The 14,144-nt window shown below is 44.2% G+C and overlaps 1 protein-coding gene across 5 annotated transcripts in view; it reads left to right on the plus strand.

Moving 5' to 3' along the window:
• dock8 (dedicator of cytokinesis 8) overlaps positions 1 to 14,144 on the plus strand; it is a 300,402-nt gene that overhangs the window by 64,383 nt on the left and 221,875 nt on the right. The window contains exon 1 of one of the 5 annotated variants that reach the window (XM_043718213.1): positions 4,363 to 4,470. The exons of the other annotated variants lie outside the window; for them this stretch is intronic. The gene's annotated coding sequence lies outside the window, so the exon portion shown is untranslated. Of the gene's footprint in view, positions 1 to 4,362; positions 4,471 to 14,144 lie in introns of those variants that run through there. 5 annotated transcript variants of the gene reach the window in all.

Consider the following 14,144-nt stretch of genomic DNA (forward strand, 5'->3'; position numbering starts at 1 on the left):
ATTTGCTTTCCCAAAATGCAGCACCTCGCATTTATCTGAATTAAACTCCATCTGCCACTTCTTAGCACATTGGCCCATCTGGTCCAGATCCTGTTGTAATCTGAGGTAACCCTCTTCGCTGTCCACTACACCTCCAATTTTGGTGTCATCTGCAAACTTACTAACTATAGCTCCAAAGTTCACATCAAAATCATTTATGTGAATGCCGAAAAGCAGTGGACCCAGCACCGATCCTTGTGGCACTCCACTGGTCACAGGCCTCCAGTCTGAAAAACAACTGTCCACCACCACCCTCTGTCTTCTACCTTTGAGACAGTTCTGTATCCAAATGGCTACTTCACCCTGTATTTCCCACATAGATCACATCTACCGCTCTGCCCTCAAATATCCTCTTTGTTACTTCTTCAAAAAATTCAATCAAGTTCCTGAGACATGATTTCCCACGCACAAAGCCATGTTGACAATTCCTAATCAGACCTTGATTTTTCAAATACATGTGCATTCTGTCATCTTTGGATTGAGGGAGGAAATTGGAGCACCTGGAGGAATCCCACGCAGACACAGGGCGAATGTGCAAACTCCACACAGAGTTGCTCGAGGCTGGAATCGATCCTGGGTCCCTGGCTCTGTGAAGTAGCAATGCTAACCACTGAGCCTCTGTACCACCTGGAAACATTTTCCACAGTGTTTCAAGAAACACATTTTCATACTTAGTGATTTTTTTTTGATGACTTCAGTAAACAATCTAGCACACAGGACTGTGGACAAGTTGAGGAATATGAAGGAAGTGAGCAAATTGTGAGAATGAACCATATCAGGCCTGTACTTTGTTTTGTGCATACAAGGTTGCAAAATCGAACCTTTCAGTAGTGACTGTGAAATATCATGCAAGTAAGAGAGGAAGTGGTGGAGGCTGGTACAACTACAGCATTTAAAAGGCATCTGGATGGGTGCATGAATAGGAAGGGTTTACAGGGATATGGGTCAAGTGTTAGCAAATGGGATTAGATTGGGTTAGGCTATCTGGTCGACATGGACGAGTTGGACCATAGGGTCAGTTTCTGTCCTGTACGTTTCTATGACTCTGTGACTCTGTATGTGAGGTGTGGTTATGATGGCTGGCTGAGGAAATGACATTCAGTAGGCTGCAGGACTTCCTTGAGACGTGCCAACTGAAGTCACACGGTAGCATGATTGCATTGTAAGACTGTAACCACAATCCAGTTCTTTTCAGTCTCCCTCGAAATGAATCAAACTTGGGTCATTTAACACTTTGTGTTTGCTCCTTCAGTGTGTACCTGCTGTGGCATTCACTGTGCAATTTCGGGCTGAACTCGCAGTTTCTGCAAACTAGCTGGGGGAAGGGTTTAGAGGGGACAGATTTCTAGAATCTGGGGAGCTTTTTGTATCAATTCAGAGAAGGCCCAGCAAAAGTTAGCACAGTGCTGCATGTGGTTGTGAGGAAGGAAGCCAGGCAAGTGTTTGATGTGGCAGAGGGGGGGATCATTCGGGTAATAATGACCACAAGATAGTATGGAGACAGTGAGGACTGCAAATGCTGGAGATCAGAGTCGAGAGTGTGGTTCTGGAAAAGCACAGCAGGTCAGGCAGCAGCCAAGGAGCAGGAGAATCAATGCTCAGGGCATAAACCCTTCATCAGGAAGCCCTGATGAAGAGCTTATGCCTGAAACATCCCTTCTCCTGCTCCTCAGGATGCTGCCTGACCTGCTGTGCTTTTCCAGCACCACACTCTCAGCAACACGGTATGGTTCAAATTTATTGTGGACAAGGTAAAACGTGACCTGTGAAAGACAGCTATGAATTGGGGGAAGGTAGATTTTATTAAAATAAAGCAGAATCTAGCCACTGAAGATGGAGAACAGTTCCTTGCAGGTGGCTCGTCAGTGGAGTAGTGTGGGGCATTCAGAAAGGAGCAATAAGTTCAGAGAATCCTGAATATCTAAGACAATTCAGGACTTGACAAAGAAGAGTAGGGCTTTTAGCAAGTTCAAAGGGAGCAATTCATCTGTGGCCATAGAGGATTATAGGAAATGCAGGAGGAAACTGAAGAAACTAAAATATTTTATAAATACATTAAAGGAAGAGGTTAACCAGGGAAAAGTTAGGGACCATAGGGGCAACCTGTGTGTGTAGCCACAGGATATTTGAAAAGGTTGAATGAATACTTCACTTCAGTCTTCATTCTCTGGAAATGAGTGTGTAAGGAGGTACGGAGTTCAGGAAAAGGAACTGTGAGGAACTTGCACAGTTTGATATAGGAAATGGCGGGGAGGGGGGGGGTGCGGAGGTATTGGAGGCTCTGTCAGGCTTAAAAACAGACAAATCCCCTGGGCCGATGTATTACATCCCAGGCTGCTGTGGGAGGTGAGGCAGGAAATTGCAGGGGCTCTGAAACCAATTTTTAAACTAGTCACAGGGGTAGTGCCAGAAGATTGGAGAACAGCTAATGTGGTTCCACTTTTTAGGAAGGGTGGTAGAGATGAACCAGGAAATTACAGACCAGTGAGTCTTACGTAAGTGGTAGGGAAACTATTGGAGAAAATTCTGAAGGAGTGAATTGCCTAAAAAATGTTTTAGAATTTTTTGAAAATGTGATCAAGTGTATGGATGAAGGAAGTTCAGTTGATACAATTTATATGGATTTTAGCAAAGTTTTGGATAAAGCCCCACAGGAGTCTAATTGAGAAAGTTAAAGCACATGGAATTGAAGGAATCATGATGGATTAGTAACAGGACACAAAGGGTAGTGGGAGAAGGCCGTTTGAGTGACTGGAGGCAGGGGTCCAGTAGTGTACCACAGTACTGGGACCATTTCTGTTTGTTATATGTCCCACACAGGAGTCTAATTGAGAAAGTTAAAGCACATGGAATTGAAGGAATCATGATGGATCAGTAACAGGACACAAAGGGTAGTGGGAGAAGGCCGTTTGAGTGACTGGAGGCAGGGGTCCAGTAGTGTACCACAGTACTGGGACCATTTCTGTTTGTTATATGTGTAAATGACATAGATGAAAATGTGGTGGGCATGTTAAGCAAATTTGCAGATGACACCAAGATTGGTAGAATGGCTAAAAGTAAAGAAGATGGTTGTGGGTTACAGGAAGATATAGTGGGTTGGTCAGACAGACAGACCAGTGGTAGAGATGGAAATGTGTTGCTGGAAAAGCGCAGCAGGTCAGGCAGCATCTAGGGAACAGGAGAATCGACGTTTCGGGCATTAGCCCTCCTTCAGGAATGAGGAAATTCCTCCAATCGTCGTTTCTCTGTGGTCTGACGATGGAGGAGTCCAAAGACCTGCATATCCTTGGTGGAGTGGGAGGGGGAATTGAAATGTTGAGCTACAGGGTGGTTGGGTTGGTTGGGTCGGCAGACCAGTGGTAGATGCTATTTAACTCTGATAACTGTGAGTTGATGCACTTTGGAAGAAGAAACAAGATGAGGGAGTATTTAATGAATGGCAGGACACTGAGTAGCAGAGAGGAACAGAGGGATCATGGGGTAATTATCCACAGATCCCTGATATCATCGAAGAATGTGAATAGGATTGTTAAGAAGGCATATGGGACACTTGCTTTTACCAATTGTGTGATTGAGTATAAGAGCAAGGAGGTAATGTTGGAGTTGTATAGAGCATTGGCCAGGCCCCAGCTGGAGGACTGTGTGCAGGTCTGGTCACCTCACTACAGGGAGGGTGTGATAGCATTTGATGGGGTACCGTGGAGGTTCACCAGGATGTTGCCTGGGATGGAGAAATTGACCTATAAGGAGAGACTAGTTAGGCTTTGATAGAGCAGAGGAGACTGGGGTTACGATTGAGGTGTATAAAGTAATGAGGGGGATTGATAAGGTGAATTGAGAGCAGCTATTTCCCCCGTGGTGGAGGGGTCAATCATGAGAGGGTGTACTTTAGGCTAAAGGGCAGAAAATTCTGAGGGGATTTGTGGAAAAAAACATTTTCACTCAGTGAATGCATTGCCTGGGAAGGTAGTGGAGGCTGGAAACCTTACAACCTTTGAAAAATATTTGGATGAGCACTTCAAATATCTTGACATTCACGGATATAGGACAAGTGCAGGAAATTGGGATTAGCACACTGTCAGTGATAGTTATGTCAGTGCAGACTCAACAGCACAAAGGACCTTTTCTATGTTGTCTGAAACTATAAATGATATTTACTACATTTAAGCTGAGGGGTTTAAGGTGAAAATGATACTGATTTCCTCTACTTTGTCAAACTGTCATGACATCACTTCCTGAGCATGCAGCTGCCTATCTCCAATACATATTAATTTGTTTGCAGAAAGCTCTGTGGTTTTGCATGAGGCAGGAAGAAGAATGGTTTTGTAACCACCACTTCTCCTGTTGGTGACTTAACTGTTGTAGATTTGTTCGTTGTTAGCTCAAAGGCGCCATTTTAGGAAGGTATATCTGGCCACTCGTTCTTATCAGGTAAAAACATTTTGGCAATTCTAGGCAGTTAGTGCAAAGCTGATTATAGCAAGGACTTCAAAAGTGAGAAGTAAATGTGTGTTGTATTATCATCCATGCTTTGATATCATTCTGAGATATATGCAAACTGTATTTTGTATTGAAGTGATAGATCAATTTCATCTCATGTGATGGTGTTGCTTTGCAATGTGAAGCCGATATTGGGGGAAAAAGCAACGAACAACTTTCTGATATCCTGGCTGATGTATTGTGCTTCACCACGTTTTTTGGTGTAATAAAGTGAGCAGGTGTTACTGGTAGAATGGCTGTTGTGATTTTATATTCAAAATGTGCTCTAAAAACCTTTCTGACGTGATATAGCTGGGCAGTGATGATCATAAAAACATTTTGACATTCAGTGTCATCTTAAACTGAAATTAGTATAAAAAAGCCTAACATTAATTATTAATGGTTCTGAGAGTATCAAATAACTAATTGTTAAGTTGGGAATTGGATTGGGAGTGTAAATTTAAAAATAACAGTCTGTTTGTGAATACACCTTAGTAGCAAAACCAAACTTCAAATTATTTAAACTGGTGTAATTATAATGCAAAGATCAGTTTTCATTGGCGTGTGACATCACACCAGTGTTGTATTTGTTTTACTGTTCTGTGTTGGGGCCTGTAAATAATTTGACCATGAACTGGTTCTGACCCATGGGTGTGTGGAGGGATGGAGCCCCTCTACAGGAGATCAAAAATGACTCCACAAAAGTAGACCTCACTAATTCAAGCCCATCTCATCTTATGTTCCATTTTAGTTTTGAATTCATAATTTTCCTATTTGTAGGTTTTGCACTGTGCTATAATTTTACTGAGACAACTGATGAGCCAGTTGATTAAAAGCACTTCTCTCTGCAGTATTAAACTACTGCCCATAATGAGAAAGAGTGAAAATGATTGTACTAAAGTGTAGTTTAATTATAGTGAAGTTCCCATTTCCCAGATTCACAATAGGGGATCAGTAGGGGAATTAAAGGTTATGGGGAAAGGCAGGAAATTTGGCTTAAGGGATTTCCAATCAGCCATGATCCTATGAATGTTGGAGCAGGTTTGAGGGGCAGAATGGCCTACTCCTATTCCTACTTCTTATGACATTATGGTCTTAAAACATCTGAAATTCGCCTGTAACTGGTACCCAAGATTCGATTGGAGAATGCAGGATGCTTAGGATCTCTGTAACGGGGACTTGCCCGTCCATTTGCTGACACAGTAATAATGGGTCTAATGCTTTATTAAAGCGAGTTCAAGACCAGCCTTGAAAATTCTCCTATGTGCTGACAGTGAGAATTCCCAGATTCACATGGGAACCGTTTTTTTTTGCATGGCTTGTAATTAATACTCAATTAATGAATTGAGTTCACCCAACCGCCACCTGTATTTCCCACTAACCATACCCCTCATTCTCCATAGCTCCTTATTCTATAGCTAAACCATTTTCGTTGTAAGTGCAGATAGTCATTGTGCAATATTTTGATATTTTGACCAATCCTACCTGTCCATCTTCCTTCCCACCTATCTGCTCCACCCTCGCCTCTGACCTATCACCTGCATTTACCTATCGCCTTCCCAGCTGCCTACCCCCACCCTCCCATTTATCTGTCGGCCCCCTTTCCCGCACCCCCTCCCATTTCTGATGAAGGGCTTACGCCTGAAACATGGTCTGTCCTGCCCCTCGGATGCTGCCTGACCTGCTGTGCTTTTCCAGTGCCACCCTTTTCGACTCTGACTCTCCAACATCTGCAGTCCTCACTTTCCCCTAGTAAAGGTTGCAGGGCAGGTAATGTGAAGCAGCTGTACCATGTGGGAACTAGTGGAGAGCTGTGTAGTCCTTAGCAATTACGTCTGCAATAAATATCTGCAACTTGAGGAACTCACATTCTGAGTTGATGAGCTGGAGTCTGAATTTCAGAAACTGCGCATCAGAAAGCGGGGAGGTTACGGATACATTTTGTTCTGGGGGAAGGCAATCCTCTTAGACTTGATATTTTTGAATTTGGTGAAAGTGAGGACTGCAGGTGCTGGAGATTAGAGTCTGGATTAGAGTGGTGCTGGAAAAACAGCAGTTCAGGCAGCATCCGAGGAGCAGGAAATCGACGTTTCGGGCAAAAGCCCTTCATCAGGAATGAGGCAGGGTGCCTCTGGCGTGGAGAGATAAATGGGAGGGGGTGGGGCTGGGGAGAAGGTAGCTAAGAGTACAATAGGTGGATGGAGGTGGGGTTGAAGGTGATAGATCAGAGAGGAGCGTGGAGCGGATAAGTGGGAAGGAAGATTGACAGCTGAGACAGGTCATGAGGAAGGTGCTGAACTGGAAGGTTGGAATTGGGGTAAGGTGAGGGGAGGGGAAATGAGGCAACTGGTGAAGTCCACATTGAGGCCCTGGGATTGGAGGGTCCTGAGGCGGAAGATGGAGCATTCTTCCTCCAGGCGTCAGGTGGTGAGGGAGTGGCGGTGGAGGAGGCCCAGGACCTGCATGTCCTCGGCAGAGTGGGAGGGGGAGTTGAAATGTTGGGCGGTGGGGTTGATTGGTGCGGGTGTCCCGGAGATGTTCCCTAAAATGCTGTGCAAGAAGGCATCCAGTCTCCCCAGTGTCAGTGGTCGGGATCTGGAAGGTGTAACTGTAAAGGAGGCAGATAAGGGGATTCACAGGGTGACACTGGAGAAAGTTCAGGCCTTGCAGTTGTCCAACAGGTTTATGGTCTTTGCAGCTTCTGAAGGTGCAAATACAACTGAAGAAGCGATGAATGAACTGACCGTGATACCATGATGCAATGAGCCAGTCAAGTGTGGGAGTTAAAGAAAGCTGTGACATGATATGGCAAGGATCTGTGTTGTTGTGGTCCACCTATGTGCCGAGGACCTAGAGAGGGACTAGAAAGAGGCTCCGCTGAGGGAGTAGGAGCAGCTCGAGGCTAAACTGAAAAGCAGAACCACAAAGATCATACCTCCAAATTGCTACTTGAACCATGAGCAAACTTGAAGTAGGATCATGGCTCAAACATTGGTGTTTGAGAAATAGTTTAAATTCAGGGATCACTGACATCAAGACAGGGAATGAGAGATCTCTCTTCATTGAGATGGTCTGTATCTAGACCACAGTGGGACCAGAGTACTGACGAGTTACATGACTCTGCCTCAGAGAGGGCTTTAAATACTGGGGAATTAACAGGAGGGGAAATTTGGGACATTTATGAGAAAGGAAAAAGCAATTGTATAGGGTAACAACAAGGTAATAATATAGAGGACAGCAAGACATAAAAAACCAAAAGAATTGCAGATGCTGTAAATCAGAGACAAAAACAGAAATCAGAGTTAACGTTTCTGAGGAAGGGTCATTCGACCTGAAATGTTAAATCTGATTTCTCTCCATAGATGCTGCCAGACCTGCTGAGCTTTTTCAACAATTTCTAGTTTTGTTAGCAAGAAATGTACGCTTCTAAGAATATTGTATAATTGTAAGAGTTTACTAGAAATAAAGTAAGGTCACAAGGAAAAATGATTAAAAAAAACAGAATTGCAGATTGTTTTTTGTTATGAATGCTGTGTGCATTCATTGAATGAATAGATGGCACAAGTAGGAATAAATGACTATAATATAAGTCATCACCGGGAAACTGGAGCGAGGTGACCAAGGCTGCGACCTGAGTATTTAAATGTACTTGACATTTTGGAAGGACAGGAGGAAGGGAAAAGGAGCTGGGACAGCTTGGAGAATAAAGGATGAAATCAGGACAGAAGTATGGATTAGAGAAGGTAAGGATGTAGAATCAGTTTGTGTGGTGATGAGCAACCACTAAGGAAAGAAGTCACTGACGGAAGTAGGTTTATCAAGGCCTAGCAGTAGCTATGCAGTGGGATATAGTATACATCAAGAAACATTGGGCTTACCACAAAGGTATTGTAATAATCATGGATGATTTTAATTGTCACATTGATTGGACAAACAGATTGGCAACAGTAGCCTGGACAATGGGATCATGCAGTGTATTTGAGATCATTTCTTCAAGCAGGACAACCTACCAGGGACCAGGCTATTTTGGACTGAATTCTGTGTTATTTTTATTCATTCATGCGATGAGACCATCGCTGGCTCGGCAGCGATTATTGTTCATCCGTAATTGTCCAGAGGGCAGTTAAGAGGCAACCACATTGCTGTGGGTTTGGAGTCACATGTGGGCCAGACCAGGTAAGGATGGCAGTTTCTTTCCCTAAAGGACATTAGTGAATGGGATGGGTTTTTCTGACAATCAGTAGTGGATTCATGGTCATCATGAGACTCTTAATTCCAGATTTTCTTTTTTTTGAATTCAAATTCCATCAGCTGTGGTGGGATTTGAACCCAGGTCCCCAGAACATGACCTGGGTCCCTGGATTAATACCACTGTTAGTCCAGCGATAATACCACTAGGCCGTTGCCTAATGAGACAGGATAAATTAATGAATTCACGCTAAAGGATCTTACAGGCAAGCATGATTATTACATAATGGAATTAGATTCTGTTCTGATGATGCCCACGTCAACAAGGGGTCTCTGAAACCTCTACCTTCTTCCTCAACCGAGGATTCTCCAGCCAGGTGGGACCCATCTCCCTCACTTCAGCCCTCACTCCTTCTCTTCCCCTCCACATTAGTGATAGGGTCCCCCTTGTCCTCACCTACCGTCCCCACAGCGTCCATGTCCAGAGGATAATTAGCTGTCATTTCCATCACCTCCTCCAGTGGGATGCCACTGCCCGACACATAATTCCCACCCCTCCCTCATCAGCCTTCCACAGGGACTGAACCCTCCAGGACACCCTGGTCCACTCCTCCTTCACCCCAACATCTCCCCACAGCCTCCTGACACCTTCCCCTGCAATCACAGAAGATACAACCCCTGCCCGTTTACTTCCTATCTGTTCAGTATCCAAGGCCCCAGACACACTCTCCAGATGAAGCAGCACTTTCCCTGCACTTCACACAATCTAATCTACTGCATTCGCTGTTCACAGTGTGGTCTCCTGTACACTGGGGAGATGAAATGAAGCCTGGCTGACTGCTTTGCGGGACATCTATGTTCTGTCCGAAAAGGATGACCCTAAGCTTCCAATTGCCCGCCACTTTGACACACCACCCTATTCCCTGGCCCACATGTCAGTCTCAGGCTTGCTGCAGTGCTCCAACAGCACCTCATTTTCCACTTGGGAACCCTGCAGCCTCCTGGACTCAATATCGCGTTGAACAGTTTTAGGTCTTGAGCACCTTTCCCCATGTTTTCCCCATCCCCACACACCAGGCCTTGTTACCACATGGGCTGCTACCACACACACAACCCATTGTCAGCCAGTATTAACCAGGGAAAGAGTAGGGGCCATTCGGGAGAAACCTGTGTGTAATGCTGCAGGATATTGGAAAGGTGTTAAATGATACTTCTTTTCGGTCTTTACTCTGGCAAAGGAGAACGTGGCTACAGAATTCAGGAAACAGGACTGTGAGGAGCTTGCAGAGTTTGACTTAGGTAATGGGGAGGTATTCGAGTCTGTTAAAAACAGGTTTGGCTTAAAAACAGCCAGATCCCTTAGCCCAGATGAATTGCATCTCAGGCTGTATTGGGAAGTGAGGCAGGTCATTGCAGGGGCTCTGACACAAATTTTTAATTCCTGCCTGGCCACGGTGGGAGTCTCAGAGGACTGGAGGATGACTAGTATGGCTCGATTATTTTTTTTAAGAAGGGTGGAAGAGATTTATCAGGAAACTACAGACTCTGGTAGAGAAAATATTGGAAAAATTAGGATTAGTCAGCATGGCTTTGTCAGAGGGTGTGATAAAGTGCGTGGATGAAGGAGGTTCAGTCAATGCAGCTAATACGGAATTTAGCCAAGCTTTTGAGGAGACTGATTGAGAAGATTAATGCGCATGGAATTGATGGACTCTTGGCGAGATGGATCAGAAACTGACTTAGGGTATTGGGCACAAAGTAGGGTAGGAACACAAAGGGTAGTGGTAGAAGGCTGTTTGAGTGACTGGAGGCTGGTGTCCAGTTGTGTACCATAAGGATCAGCACTGGGACCTTGATTGCTTGTTATCTACATAAATGCAAGAGATGAAATTGTGGGGGGAATGTTCAGCAAATTTGTAGATGACACGAAGATTGGTAGGGTGGTCAATAGCAAAGAAAATGGTTGAAGGTTACAGGAAGATATAGATGGGTTGGTCAGATAGGCAGATCAGTGGCTGATGCTATTTAACCCTGATAAATGTGAGGTGATGCACTTTGGAAGAAGAAACAAGATGAGGGAGTATTTAATGATTGGCAGGAGACTGGATAGCTCAGAGGAACAGAGGGATCTCAGTAGTTACAAACAGATTCCTGAGATCAGCAGGACTTGTGAAAAGGATAGTTAAGAAGACACTTACTTTCATCAGTTGTGGCATAGAGTATAAGAGCACGGAGGAAATGTTGGAGTTGTACAGAACATTGATCAGCCCCCAGTACTGGAGTACTGTGTGCAGGTCTGGTCACCTCACGACAGGAAGGATAGCACTGGGGGTGGATACAGAGGAGGTTCACCAGGATGTTGCCTGGGATGAAGGTATTGAGCTATAAGGCTTGGATTGTTTTCTTTAGAGCAGAGCGGGGGCGTGATTGTGATGTACAGGTTTATGAGGGGTATGGACCGGTGATTAGAGAGCAGCTGTAATCCTTGGTTGAGGGGGTCAACCACAAGAGGACACAGATGTAGGGTAAGGAGCAGGAGATTTGGGAAAAAAATGTTTCATTCAGAGGGTGGTAGGAATCTGGAATGCACTGCCTCACAACCTTGAAAACATATTTGGATATGTACTTCAAATATCATAACATTCAAGAATATGGGGCTAGTGCAGTTTTAGGGCTGGTCATATTGGTGCAGACTCAATGCTCGATGGCCCGAAGAGTCTTTGTTGCACTGTATGAATCTAAGAACAGCAGCGATTCATACCCACAGACTGACCTTTACACACTCCTTTGTCTATCCAACTGTTTTCCCGCTCTTTGAGCTCTATCTCGCCTATCATTTTTAAACTCCCCTTTTCCTCACCCCAGCTTCTGTATAAAAGCCTTCCTTTTCCAAACTACCGTTGCTTCTGAAGCAGGGTCACTGGACCCAAACCTTAACCCTGCTTTCTCTCCTCAGATGCTGCCAGAGCTGCTGAGATTTTCTAGTAATTTCTGTTTTCGTTTCTGATTTCCAGTGTCCATAGTTCTTTCATTAGTAAAGTGCAAGAAGGTGCTTAGAAAATCATATACAATCAGGAAGAGTCAATATGGTTTCATGAAAGGAAAATAATGTTTGAATAGGATAGAATTTTATTATCACATGTACTATTAAGTGAAAAATACGGTGAAAAGTTTTATTAGTTGCCCCACCATGGTGCCTACAACAATGACAAAGTCATACATAATAGTAAGACAAAGTAAAATTAAGACAAAGCTCATCACAGTTCAGTTAGCAGCTCCTGGGCTCAGGGAAAACTGGTTAAGGAACGATGGAATATCCTGAAGACACAGCCTGGATGAGACCGCCATGTTAGGTCGCTGGAATAGTGGGCCAGATGTCTCAGTTGAAGAAGACCACCATTTCAGGACGAGACCTCCCATCACTGGGGCCACAGGAGTACCTGAATGCAGAAGACAAAGAAGACCTAAGCACGAGAACGAGACCTCCACGTTGGGACAAGACCGCCACACAAGGAGATCGACATACAGGAAGACTACCGCGCCAGGCTGAGCGCGCATTTTTGTTCCTTCAGGTGCCCGGGCCTAGCTGCGGACCTGGACCCTCAGCCTGCCTGTGGGCCCAGACAGGGAGAGTCAGCCGGGAGCTGTTCCTCACACGCTGGGAGACCCCGGGCTGGGTCCGGTCCATCCTGGCATTGCTGAAGCAGCTGCTACTGTTTTCCTTTAAGTATGTAACAAGCAAGGCTGAGAAAGTCAATGTAATATATTTCAGTTTCCAAAAGGTGTTTGATAAGATGCTGTATAAAAGTTCCTACATAGCTAGTGCTTCCAGTTAAACCTGTTGGATTATAACCTGGTATTGGTGATTTTTAACTTTATCTGGGAAGACAGAATCAGGATAAGTGGTAATCTGTTGTGGAGTTGTTCAGGGATTGGTGCTGGGATTTCGCCAATTTATCATTTAATGATTGGACAAAGGGATAAACTATATTTTAACTACACTTGCTGAAAATAATGAGGGAAATAACTGATCCAGCTTATTGTATTAAAAACTGAGTTGTAGGAGGGTCCAAAAATATATTAAGTGAAAGGCCAAAGATATGCCAGATGGATGATAATATATGAAGATGTGAGGTTGTCCACTTTGACAGGAAAAAGGAAAAGCAGAATGCTATTTAACTGGACAGAAATTACAGAATGCTGTGATGTAAAGGATTGGTATCCTTAAACATTGCTCACTGAAAGGAAGAATGCAGGTACAGCAAATGAGTAGGAAGTGGAGTGTAGGCTTTTATTGCAGGAGGGTTTGAGTAGGAAAGTTTGGAAATTTTGCAGCAAGTATACAATATAACTGAAAGCACACCTGGAGTACTGTGTACAGTTTTGGTCATTGTACCATGGAGGGACATAGTTACATTGGAAGTAGCTGAGAGAAGATTAATGACATTGATTCCTGGGATGAAGGGGTTGTCTTATAACTAAATGTTGACAATGTTGGACCTGTAGCCGCTGGAGTTTAGAAGATTCAACGGTGATCTTTTTGAAACATAATAAGTTTCTGAGGGGGCTTGATGAGGTACGTTCTGGGAGATGTTTCATGTGAGAATCTGGAAACATCGAAAATATGTGGTCGGTCATCTGGGCCATTGAGCTTGCTTCACCATTTCCTGGCTGATTCATTATCTCAATGCTATATTCCCACTCTCTCCCCATACCCTGACACCTTCCTTAGTCTCCAGAAATCTGTTTCTTCCTAAATATATTAAGTGACTTAGTCTCCACAGCCTTCTTTGACAGAAAATTCCAGAGGTTCACCATTCTCAAGTGAAGAAATTTTGTCTCATCTGAGATTGAGTTGGCCAATGGTATGCTCTGAGACAGTGATCCTTTATTCTGAACACACCAGCAAGGGGTAATGTCAACCTTTCATCTAGTTTGTCTAGTTCTGTCAGAATATTATGGATTTCAATAAGATCCGCTCTCATTGTCCGAGACCCCAAGTGAATACAGGCCTAGCTGACACAATCTCTCCTCCTATGACATATCAGTCGTTCCAGAAATCAGTTGGGTGAATCTTCACTGCACTTCCTCTTGTCTTGAGTAAGGAGATGAAAACTGCATACAACATTTGGGGTATGGTCTCACCAAGACCTAAATACAGGAAGACACCCATGCTCCTGTACTCAAATCCTCTTGCAATGAAGGCTAACATACCATTTGCCTTCCTAACTGCTTGCTGGGAGTACCGAAAGGGCCACCTATTCAAAAGGAGATTACAAAGAAATTCCCCTTTGAGAATGACGATCAGAATTCTATTCATTAGTGAACAGTGGTGGACAGGTTATTGAACATTTCCAAGGCAGAGTTTGACAGATTTTGTTTTATCTATGATGGAACCTGGGACTATTGGACCAGGGGGGAGAGGGGAGGTCAGGCAA

Source organism: Chiloscyllium plagiosum, chromosome 2, assembly GCF_004010195.1.
Source record: "Chiloscyllium plagiosum isolate BGI_BamShark_2017 chromosome 2, ASM401019v2, whole genome shotgun sequence".
Classification (NCBI taxonomy): domain Eukaryota; kingdom Metazoa; phylum Chordata; class Chondrichthyes; order Orectolobiformes; family Hemiscylliidae; genus Chiloscyllium; species Chiloscyllium plagiosum.